The sequence below is a fragment of the Taudactylus pleione genome, unplaced genomic scaffold, assembly GCF_031769625.1.
Source record: "Taudactylus pleione unplaced genomic scaffold, aTauple2 ptg000136l, whole genome shotgun sequence".
NCBI lineage: Eukaryota > Metazoa > Chordata > Amphibia > Anura > Myobatrachidae > Taudactylus > Taudactylus pleione.
The window spans coordinates 7,287,113-7,298,018 of record NW_028284538.1 but is presented as its reverse complement, the minus strand read 5'-3'; the positions used below and the strand labels follow the sequence as shown (position 1 = coordinate 7,298,018).

At 45.4% G+C, this 10,906-nt stretch overlaps 1 pseudogene; it reads right to left on the bottom strand.

Annotated features, from left to right (window-relative positions):
• Positions 1-9,070: 9,070 nt before the first annotated feature.
• LOC148522949 (uncharacterized) lies at positions 9,071-10,160 on the bottom strand (annotated as a pseudogene).
• Between the last annotated feature and the right edge of the window lie 746 nt (positions 10,161-10,906).

The window sequence follows — 10,906 nt, the reverse complement described above, 5'->3', positions numbered from 1 at the left end:
AGCAGCAGTTACATAAACAGTGCTGCAAGAAACAGCAAGAGTGGATGCTACAGTATATTGATCCATTTGTTCTTGTTAAATGGGGCCATTGGAGTTTTGTTATACGTTCAGTGTCATTGTCACTAATCCAGGGAGAAACTGGAAGAAAAATCAGTTGTTAAGTTGTCAGGGCGAGTGATGACACGATTTACTATAAATAAGTTACTGGTGGCCCCACCTACTGCAAACATAATGCAATGATTTATATGTTGCCAGTGCAAAGCCAGGGCCGTAGAGACCCCGGCCGGGCCCAGGTAAAGGAGGGGGTGTGGCCCAATCATGGGAGGCATGGCCACACCCCCTTGACAAAAAAATAAAGACTAAATCACTTTGGCAGCGTCACGTAGGCGCTAAGCAGTGGGGGGGGGGCGATCAGTGTGATTGCTCCCACCCACAGCCATAGGAGACTGCTCCAGACAAGCTGTGTGCTGAGCTGCTGTGAGGGAAAGGGGGGGCGACGCCAGAACCGGGTCTCTCTAGCAAGCCCGGGTAAACTGTATCCGCTCCCCCCCCTCTCGACGCCCATGTGCAAAGCCACAATGATGCATCACACCCTGCCCCTCCCACTTGGAGTTTCATTTTCCCTGATCCCTCAGAGGCGGTGAAAAGTGGGTAAGTATAGAATACACAGGGGTAGCCAAAGGCATATTTTGCCATGGACCTGCTATTTTTATTATTAACCGAATAAAGTGTGTTTTTGTGCTGCTATGGTCGGCACTTTTTCTGAGTGGTATGAAGATATGTACTGTAAAATTGCCAGTCCTCTTTCCTGCTCAGTTGGCACAGCTGCACTATTTCTGCACGTCTTTCTGGAGCAGAATCCCAGTAGGGTGCTGTTTTGTATTGGTCTAGAGCAGTGGTGGCCAAACTCAGTTCTCGAGAGCTACCAACAGTTCACGTTTTCCAGGTCTCCTCACAGAATTACAAGTGAAATAGTTAGCTCCACCTATGGATCTTTCAAAATGTGTCAGTGAGTAATGACTACACTGTGCACCTGCTGGGTGACCTGGAAAACGTGAACTGTTGGTAGATCTCGAGGACAGAGTTTGGCCACTCCTGATCTAGAGTGTGCAGTGTTTGATTTTGACACAATACATGTTACAGGATGTAGTAATGAGCCCGGCGGCCTCATGGTCTTAATCCCGACAGCAGAAACCCAGAAAGGGAGTTAACATAGGCATCGAAATACAGACCCCTATGTTAATCCCAACGTTGGAACACCGAGGACGCCATCCCGAACTAAGGTAAATCTATGGCGCCCTTAGCATTAGACTTGGGGGGGTTAGAATTAGGGACTCTACTGGTGTTAGGCTTAGGTTTTGGGGGGGAGATTAGGGTTAGGCACCCCTAGGAGGGAGGGTTAGGGTTAGGCACCACCGGGGGGGGGGATAGGGTTAGGTACCCCCCGGGAGGGTTAGGTTTAGGGTGCGGGGAGTGGGGGTTAGGTTTAGGCACCCCTGGGGGGAGGTTAAGGTTAGGCACCAGGGGAGGAGGTTAGGGTTAGGCACCACTAATGGAGGGTTAGGGTTAGGGGGGGACAGAGGAGGGTTAGGGTACTTACCTGCCCCAGTCGGGATCTCCTCCTATTGGGCATCTGCTGTCAGGATTTGAACCGCCAGCATTTCATTCTCATTCCCATGTTACAACTGTAGGGCCTCTAAAATGAGGGTTTTGGCAGTGAGGCCATGCCCCCTACCCCACTAAGTCATGTCCCCTTCTTGTCGGCGTCTGGCTGTGCCACGAGCACAACATCTCTCCCCACCTCTACCCACACTGGGTGTCACCTCACAGAGGGCAGCCACTGTTCGGAACTCATGATTTTAGCTGTTTTTATCAATATTTTATAGATATTTTAGGAATCCAATTCCGAACCAATATATCTAGGCTATTCAGAGTAGCATGAATGTCAGCCAGGTCCCTGCTTGTGGCCGGTGTTTCTGGGCAGTATCCGGGCATTTGCACGACATAAAGATCTGGAAATTTCATAGACCAAGCTGAATACAGGTGGAAATCTACAGTAATTTCAAGCACGTGACTTGGATTCTTTGCATATGGCCTGCTAGATTTAGTTTCTTAGAAACCTGCCAGTGGATTTTGGAGTGTGGGAGGAAACCAGAGTAAACCCACATAATCAAAAGACGAACATAGAACTCCACACAGCGAGTGTCCTTGTCGGGTGAAAATTATGAGACATTTGAAGGGACAGATGGTTCATATGTACATGATATTTCTCTTGTCATGCTACAATATATACCTATACTTCTGCAACCCTAAGAAAAAATTCTAATGTTTACCAGAATGTCACAACATTTGTACTTATTTTGCTTGTGCAGTGGGGCATTCCGCACCCTTTCTGCTACCCGAGGTGGCACGACAATACACTGCACCTTTTTCCTTCTCTCATCATGTTAAATAGCAATGGGACAGAGACATGCTGGGAACCATGCGATGGATACCATTCCCTTCTATTGGTTATGGGCAGTAAGAGTCATTTGAAAAGCAATGCACTGAGCTGTACTCTCACTTTGCTAAGAATACAGTTGGAAATTAATTGGAGTGAGTGGCTTATTTATTTTAGCTAGTCCAAAATTCTCTTGGTCCAATCAGAAAACATATGAAAGAATCCTGGACTGCACACCCTGAATATATATAATAGGCACAATTTTAGGTAAGTCCTACAAGTTATATACTGTAACACTAGTAATAGGTAAATCCTACAAATTATATACCGTAGTGCAACTTTGGGTTGATTTTGGGGGTGTGGGTTCCCTGGATTGCTTTGGTTGGTCTGCTTCAGGGCATCACATTATAACACATTCTTCCTTTTTTGCACATTTTTAACACTTTACTGTTTGTTTTTAATATATTTGTATTTTCACTTCTATCCTATATATGCAGCTGTAGCTGCTCTTACCTTTCACACTTTACCTTTCTCATTAGAGCGATGCCCTGGGGTGGCTCGGCTGAGCTGTTTTGGGGATGTCCTGTGCTCTGGATTTGAACCCTAGTATGTTAGGGACTTACCCTACACAGGTTACCTGGATATGGTGGGTAGGCCCATAACCATGGCCATGATTATGATAAAAACATTTATTTATTGCAAAATTTTATTGCAAAATGTATTTATATATATATTAGGGGTGTGCACCGGCTACTTTTCGTGTTTTGGTTTTGGATCTGGATCTTTCTTCATGTTTTGGATGTGGATTGGTTTTGCCAAAACCACCCTTCCGTGTTTTGGATCTGTATTTTTTTGGAAAAAAGCATAAAAACAGCTAAAATCACAGAATTTGTGGGTTTTTCTGTTCTTATACTATTATTAACCTCAATAACATTAATTTCCACTCATATCCAGTCTATTCTGAACACCTCACACGTCACAATATTGTTTTTAGGCCAAAAGGTTGCACCGAGGTAGCTGGATGACTATGCTAAGCGACACAAATGGGCGGCACAAACACGTGGCCCATCTAGGAGTGACACTGCAGTGGCAGACAGGATGGCAATTTGAAAAACTAGGCCCCAAACAGTACATAATGCAAAGAAAAAAAAGAGGTGCAAGATGGAATTGTCCTTGGGCCCTACCACCCACCCTTATGTTGTATAAACAGGACATGCACACTTTAACAAACCAATCATTTCAGCACCAGGGTCTGCCACACAACTGTGGCTGAAATTATTGGTTCGTTTGGGCTCCCACAAAACAAGCTGGCAATTAATCTGTCTCTGCACAAACTGGCTCTACGGAGGCAAGATGTCGTCCTCATCCTCCTCATCCACTGATTCCTCACCCTCTTCATTGTTATGTACATCCTCATCCTCACAGAGTATTAATTCATCCTCGCTGGAATCCACCACCACAGGTCCCACTGTACATTCTGGAGGCTGGTCTCCCTGGAAGAATTAATTTTGATGAACATCATCTTCTCCACATTTTGTGGAAGCAACCTCCTACGCCTTTTGCTGACAAGGTTCCCGGCTGCGCTAAACACTCTTTCGGAGTACACACTGGAGGGGGGGCAACTTAGGTAAAATAAAGCCAGTTTGTACAGGGGCCTCCAAATTGCCTCTTTTTCCTGCCAGTACAGGTACGGACTGTCTGACATGCCTACTTGGATGCTGTCACCGATGTAATCCACCACCATTCTGTCAATGGTGACACTATCATATGCATATGGCGCTCCAGTCTTCGGCACGCAGTCACTGAATGGCGAAAGTGGCCAGAAATTTTTCGGGCCACCCAAAGCGTCTCCTGCACGCCCCTGTCGCTTTTCAGAAAATTCTGCACCACCAAGTTTATTGTGTGAGCAAAACATGGGACGAGCTGGAATTTGCCCAGATGTAATGCCCGCACAATATTGGTGGCGTTGTCAGATATCACAAATCCCCAGGAGAGTCTAAGTGGGGTAAGCCACTGGGCGATGATTTCCCTCAGTTTCTCTAAGAGGTTGTCGGCGGTGTGCCTCTTACTGAAACCGGTGATACACAGCGTAGCCTGCCTTGTAACGAGCTGGCGTTTCTGAGATGCTGCTACTGGTGACGCTGCTGCTGTTGCTGCGTAAGGTGATTCATCTACCCAGTGGGCTGTCACAGTCATATAGTCCTTAGTCTGCCCTGTTCCACTTGTCCACATGTCCGTGGTTAAGTGGACATTGTGTACAACGGCATTTTTCAGGACACTGAGGACACTTTTTCTGACGTTTCTGTACAGTCTCGGTATCGCCTGCCTAGTGAAGTGGAATCTAGACGGGATTTGGAACCGGGGACACACTACCTCCATCAATTGTCTAAATCCCACTGCACTAATGGTGGATACCGGACGCACGTCTAACACCAACATAGCAGTCAAGGCCTCAGTTATACGTTTTGCTTCAGGATGACTGCTGTAGTACTTCATCCTCCTCGCTAAGGACTGTTGGAGGGTCAATTGTTTAGTAAAAGTAGTGGTGTTCCTACTTCCTCTCTGGGATGATGAACGACTCCAAGCAGCAACAGCAGCAGCGGCAGCAGTAGGCGTAGCAATGCAGGATCCTCCAGAGGAATCCCGGATAGGAGAGTCAGTCATGCCAGTGACATGGCCTGCAGGACTACTTCCGATCCTGACTAAGGAGGAAATTGACGAGGAGGGAGTTGACGGTGTGGTTTGCAGGCGCTTGGATACAACAGGACAACGGGATTTAGGTGTCTCTGGACTGCTTACAGTCTTAGCCAAAGTTTCTGAGCTTGACAGTAACTTTTTATGAACGCGCTGCAGGTGCCGTATAAGGGAGGATGTTCCTAGGTGGTTGACGTCCCTACCCCTACTTATTTCACCTTTACATATGGTACATATGGCAAGACAGTTGTTGTCCGGATTTGGATAGAAATATTGCCAGACCAAAGAGGTGGAATGTTTGGTCTTCTGCCCAGGCATGACCGTGATGGGCTTTTTCATCCCACGGACAACAACTGTCTCCCCCGGAGCCTGATTTAAACAAACCACATCACCATCAGAATCCTCCTCGCCAACTTCCTCCTCAGCGCCAGCTACACCAGTATCCTCATCCTGTTGTACTTCAACAGTGACATCTTCAATTTGCATATCAGCAAGTGGACTGTGGGTGCTCCTTTCAGCACTTGCAGGGGGCGTGCAAATGGTGGAAAGAGCCACCTCTTCCCGTCCAGTGCTGGGAAGGTCAGGCATCGCAACCACCACCACACTTGGACTCTCCTTGGGGATTTGTGATATCTTCTTAGAAAGCACAGTTCTTCGCTGTGCTTTTGCCAGCTTAACTCTTTTGATTTTTTTAGTGGGAGGAGGGCTTCCATCGTCATGTGAAGCTGAACCACTAGTCATGAACATACTAGGGATTGACCTTAGCCGTTCCTTGCCACTCCGTGTCGTAAATGGCATATTGGCAAGTTTACGTTTTTCTTCAGCTGATTTAAATGTCTTTTTCAAGGTCATTTTCCTGAACTTTGCCATTTGGGATTGTATGTGTCCTCTACTAAGACATTGGGCATCGGCCTTGGCAGACGACGTTGATGGCATGTTATTGTCTATGTCATGACTAGTGGCAGCAGCTTCAGCACTAGGAGGAAGTGGTTCTTGATCTTTCTCTATTTTATTTTTATCGGAGAAAGTTTGGTCCTCCATTTATGTTATATCAATTTGATATATACGTGCGGCTAAACACAGAAAATAATTTTTTTTTTGGTTTGGACTGGAGTGTACTTTCGGGGGTTACAGCACCCTTAACGGTCAAGCCAGCCGGCCCTTTATTTATGACACAGGCGCACGCTTGGCACTACTTTGTTGATGCACGTGCGGCTACTGCGCACACAATTCACAAACACAGAAAATAATTTTTTTTTGGTTTGGACTGGAGTGTACTTTCGGGGGTTACAGCACCCTTTAACGGTCAAGCCAGCCCTTTACTTATGACACAGGCGCACGCTTGGCACTACTTTGTTGATGCACGTGCGGCTACTGTGCACACAATTCACAAACACAGAAAATAATTTTTTTTTTGGTTTGGACTGGAGTGTACTTTGGGGGTTACAGCACCCTTTAACGGTCAAGCCAGCCGGCCCTTTACTTATGACACAGGCGCACGCTTGGCACTACTTTGTTGATGCACGTGCGGCTACTGCGCACACAATTCACAAACACAGAAAATAATTTTTTTTTGGGTTTGGACTGGAGAGTACTTTGGGGGTTACAGCACCCTTTAACAGTCAAGCCAGCCGGCCCTTTACTTATGACACAGGCGCACGCTTGGCACTACTTTGTTGATGAACGTGCAGCTACAGCGCACACAATTCACAAACACAGAAAATAATTTTTTTTTTGGTTTGAACTGGAGTGTACTTTCGGGGGTTACAGCACCTTTTAACGGTCAAGCCAGCCGGCCCTTTACTTATGACACAGGCGCACGCTTGGCACTACTTTGTTGATGCACATGCGGCTACTGCGCACACAATTCACAAACACAGAAAATAATTTTTTTTTTGGTTTGGACTGGAGTGTACTTTCAGGGGTTACAGCACCCTTAACAGTCAAGCCAGCCGGCCCTTTACTTATGACACAGGCGCACGCTTGGCACTACTTTGTTGATGCACGTGCAGCTACAGCGCACACAATTCACAAACACAGAAAATAATTTTTTTTTTGGTTTGAACTGGAGTGTACTTTCGGGGGTTACAGCACCTTTTAACGGTCAAGCCAGCCGGCCCTTTACTTATGACACAGGCGCACGCTTGGCACTACTTTGTTGATGCACATGCGGCTACTGCGCACACAATTCACAAACACAGAAAATAATTTTTTTTTTGGTTTGGACTGGAGTGTACTTTCAGGGGTTACAGCACCCTTAACGGTCAAGCCAGCCGGCCCTTTACTTATGACACAGGCGCACGCTTGGCACTACTTTGTTGATGCACGTGCGGCTACTGCGCACACAATTCACAAACACAGAAAATTATTTTTTTTTTGGTTTGGACTGGAGTGTACTTTGGGGGTTACAGCACCCTTTAACGGTCAAGCCAGCCGGCCCTTTACTTATGATACAGGCGCACGCTTGGCACTACTTTGTTGATGCACATGCGGCTACTGCGCACACAATTCACAAACACAGAAAATAATTTTTTTTTTGGTTTGGACTGGAGTGTACTTTCGGGGGTTACAGCACCCTTAACGGTCAAGCCAGCCGGCCCTTTACTTATGACACAGGCGCACGCTTGGCACTACTTTGTTGATGCACGTGCGGCTACTGCGCACACAATTCACAAACACAGAAAATTATTTTTTTTTTGGTTTGGACTGGAGTGTACTTTGGGGGTTACAGCACCCTTTAACGGTCAAGCCAGCCGGCCCTTTACTTATGACACAGGCGCACGCTTGGCACTACTTTGTTGATGCACGTGCGGCTACTGCGCACACAATTCACAAACACAGAAAATAATTTTTTTTTTGGTTTGGACTGGAGTGTACTTTCGGGGGATACAGCACCCTTAACGGTCAAGCCAGCCGGCCCTTTACTTATGACACAGGCGCACGCTTGGCACTACTTTGTTGATGCACGTGCGGCTACTGCGCACACAATTCACAAACACAGAAAATAATTTTTTTTGGGGTTTGGACTGGAGTGTACTTTCGGGGGTTACAGCACCCTTTAACGGTCAAGCCAGCCGGCCCTTTACTTATGACACAGGCGCACGCTTGGCACTACTTGGTTGATGCACGTGCGGCTACTGCGCACACAATTCACAAACACAGAAAATTATTATTTTTTTGGTTTGGACTGGAGTGTACTTTGGGGGTTACAGCACCCTTTAACGGTCAAGCCAGCCGGCCCTTTACTCATGACACAGGCGCACGCTTGTCACTACTTTGTTGATGCACGTGCGGCTACTGCGCACACAATTCACAAACACAGAAAATATATTATATTTTTAGCACTTGGGGGGAGCACCCCAGATGGACAGTGCACCCCCTGGACAACACTACAGCACCCCTTTAGGACTGGGACACTGCACAGGACTTTGGAGTGGACACAGCCCCTATGGAGAACTGACTGCACAACACAGTCCAGCCAGCCCCTATGGACTTTGAAGTAGTGGACACAGCCCCTATTAACAACAGCAGCACAGCACAACACAGCCAACCCCTATGGACTTTGAAGTAGTGGACAACAGCAGCACTACACTACACTACACTACACAGCCCTAACTCCCACCCTCCCTCTTCATTGTCCACAGCCGAGTGAGAAAATGGAGCCGACGCGGGTACCTTATATAGGATCCAAAACCCGCGAGACTCGGAAGGCGGGATGATGACGTTTTGCCTCGATTTCAGATCCGAGTCAGGCGGGAAAAGTCGAGCCTGACTCGGATCGGACTCGGATCGGGGGGGCTCGGGGGGGTTCGGATTTCTGAAATCCGAACCCGCTCACCCCTAATAGAAAGATAGACCAAATATACTATTAAGCAGGTCTTGGCTAAGTGTACATAATACATCTGCTTCTATAATGCACAGTCTCCGCAGCGAGACCTAAAAAAAGGCAGAGTATGTCAGGTGTTCATTTAAACCTCTTGGTTGAATACTATCAAGTCTGAAAATCCATTGTGTTTCCAATTGTAGTAATCTAATTCCTCTATCGCCTCCCCGAGGATCTTCTGGCACCTGATCAATAATAATGTATCTTAACATGGCAAGACTGTGTTTAGCTGCAACATAGTGGCGAGCAACTGGTTGGTCCACATCCTTATTATTAAGCGCTCCCCATATAGCAGACCGATGTAGTGCCATATGGTCTTTGAAAGGTCTAATAGTCTTTCCCACATAACATAATCCACAGGGGCACTTAATGAGGTACACTACATAGGCACTAGAGCATGTCAAAGGATGTTTGATGGAGATTTTATTCCCAGTATGTGGGTGATGAAAAATTTTTGTTTGTATCATTAAGCTGCACATGGTACAGCCAAGACATTTATAGCACCCCCCTGGTTTAGTCCTGGTATTAGGGGAAACCCTATTTGAAGATTGTCTGATCTCACTATCATATCTCTCAAGTTCTTTCTGCGTTTATAGCATCACATGATACTATAGTGTTTTAATTTTTTCAAATCTTTGTCCTGCTGAATCACAGGCCAGAGTGACTTGACAGACTGTTAAATTTCTTTATCCGCTGTGTTATATTCATGCACCCAAAATAGTCGATCCACATTTTTAGATGGTTTATTAGCTTTAGCCTGTAACAGTAAATTGCGCGGAATCTTATCCACTTTTTCTTTCGCTTCTCGAAGTACAGCATCAGAGTAACCTCTTTGTTTAAATTTATCCATCATATCTAGGAGGGAGGTTTCCAGTAGTTCTTCATAATTATAATTATAATTATTTTCACCCTTATAAGCTGAGAGAAGGGTAATCCTCATTTTAAGGCTGGTGGGTGATGACTCTAAGAAAGTAATAATTGATTTCTGTCCGTGTTTTTAATAAATAAAGACGTCTGGATCTGCTCATTCTGCTTATAGATGTTCACATCCAAAAAGTGGACTTGTTCTAAACTCATGTCAAAAGTAAATTGTATGGGGCAATCACAGCTATTGATGTATTTCATATGTTCTTCAAATGCCATCTTGGTACCTGTCCAGAGCAGGAGGATATCATCTATATAGCGCGTATAGAAAATATACTACTCATCATGTCAGAGGAGAAAAATAACTCCTTTTCCACAAAAAACATATATGCATTAGCGTACGAGGGTGTGACGTTCGAACCCATCGCACACCCCATACGCTGTATGTACAAATCTACATTAAATATAAAAAAAATTCTATGAAGAACCAAGTGGAGAAGATTGAGATAGAAATCAAGATCAGGGGCCTGATATGCAGTGTTCGATTCCAACAGATGTTGCAACACAATGTCTCTACCATCAGATAAAAGATGATCCCAGAGGTGGTGACAGAAATCGGATGCTTCTACAGAGGGAAGCTTACTGGATAGACACTTTGCAAACAGTGCAACCCTCCGGTCTGAATGAAACATTGTCTCTAACGTGTTTCGTATAATTTCTGAGCTCATCATCTTGTGACATTCTCTCATTTGAAATTTCATTTGCATTTTGTTCTTTATATTATAGCATCATATGCCCACATTAGTTATCTAGATCCTCCTATTTCTTATATAGATTCATATAGCCCTTTTAAAATACACTATGGGGGCTAGGGCATTTTCCCTTTTGTGATATTTATCCATCATTCGGAACATTTCCACCACGTTATACATGATATATTATGTATTTATACCTTTTACAGGTATTATCATTGTTCTGATTGAGGTGTTCGTTACCAGTGTCTTGATTTCCTCTTATACTTTGTC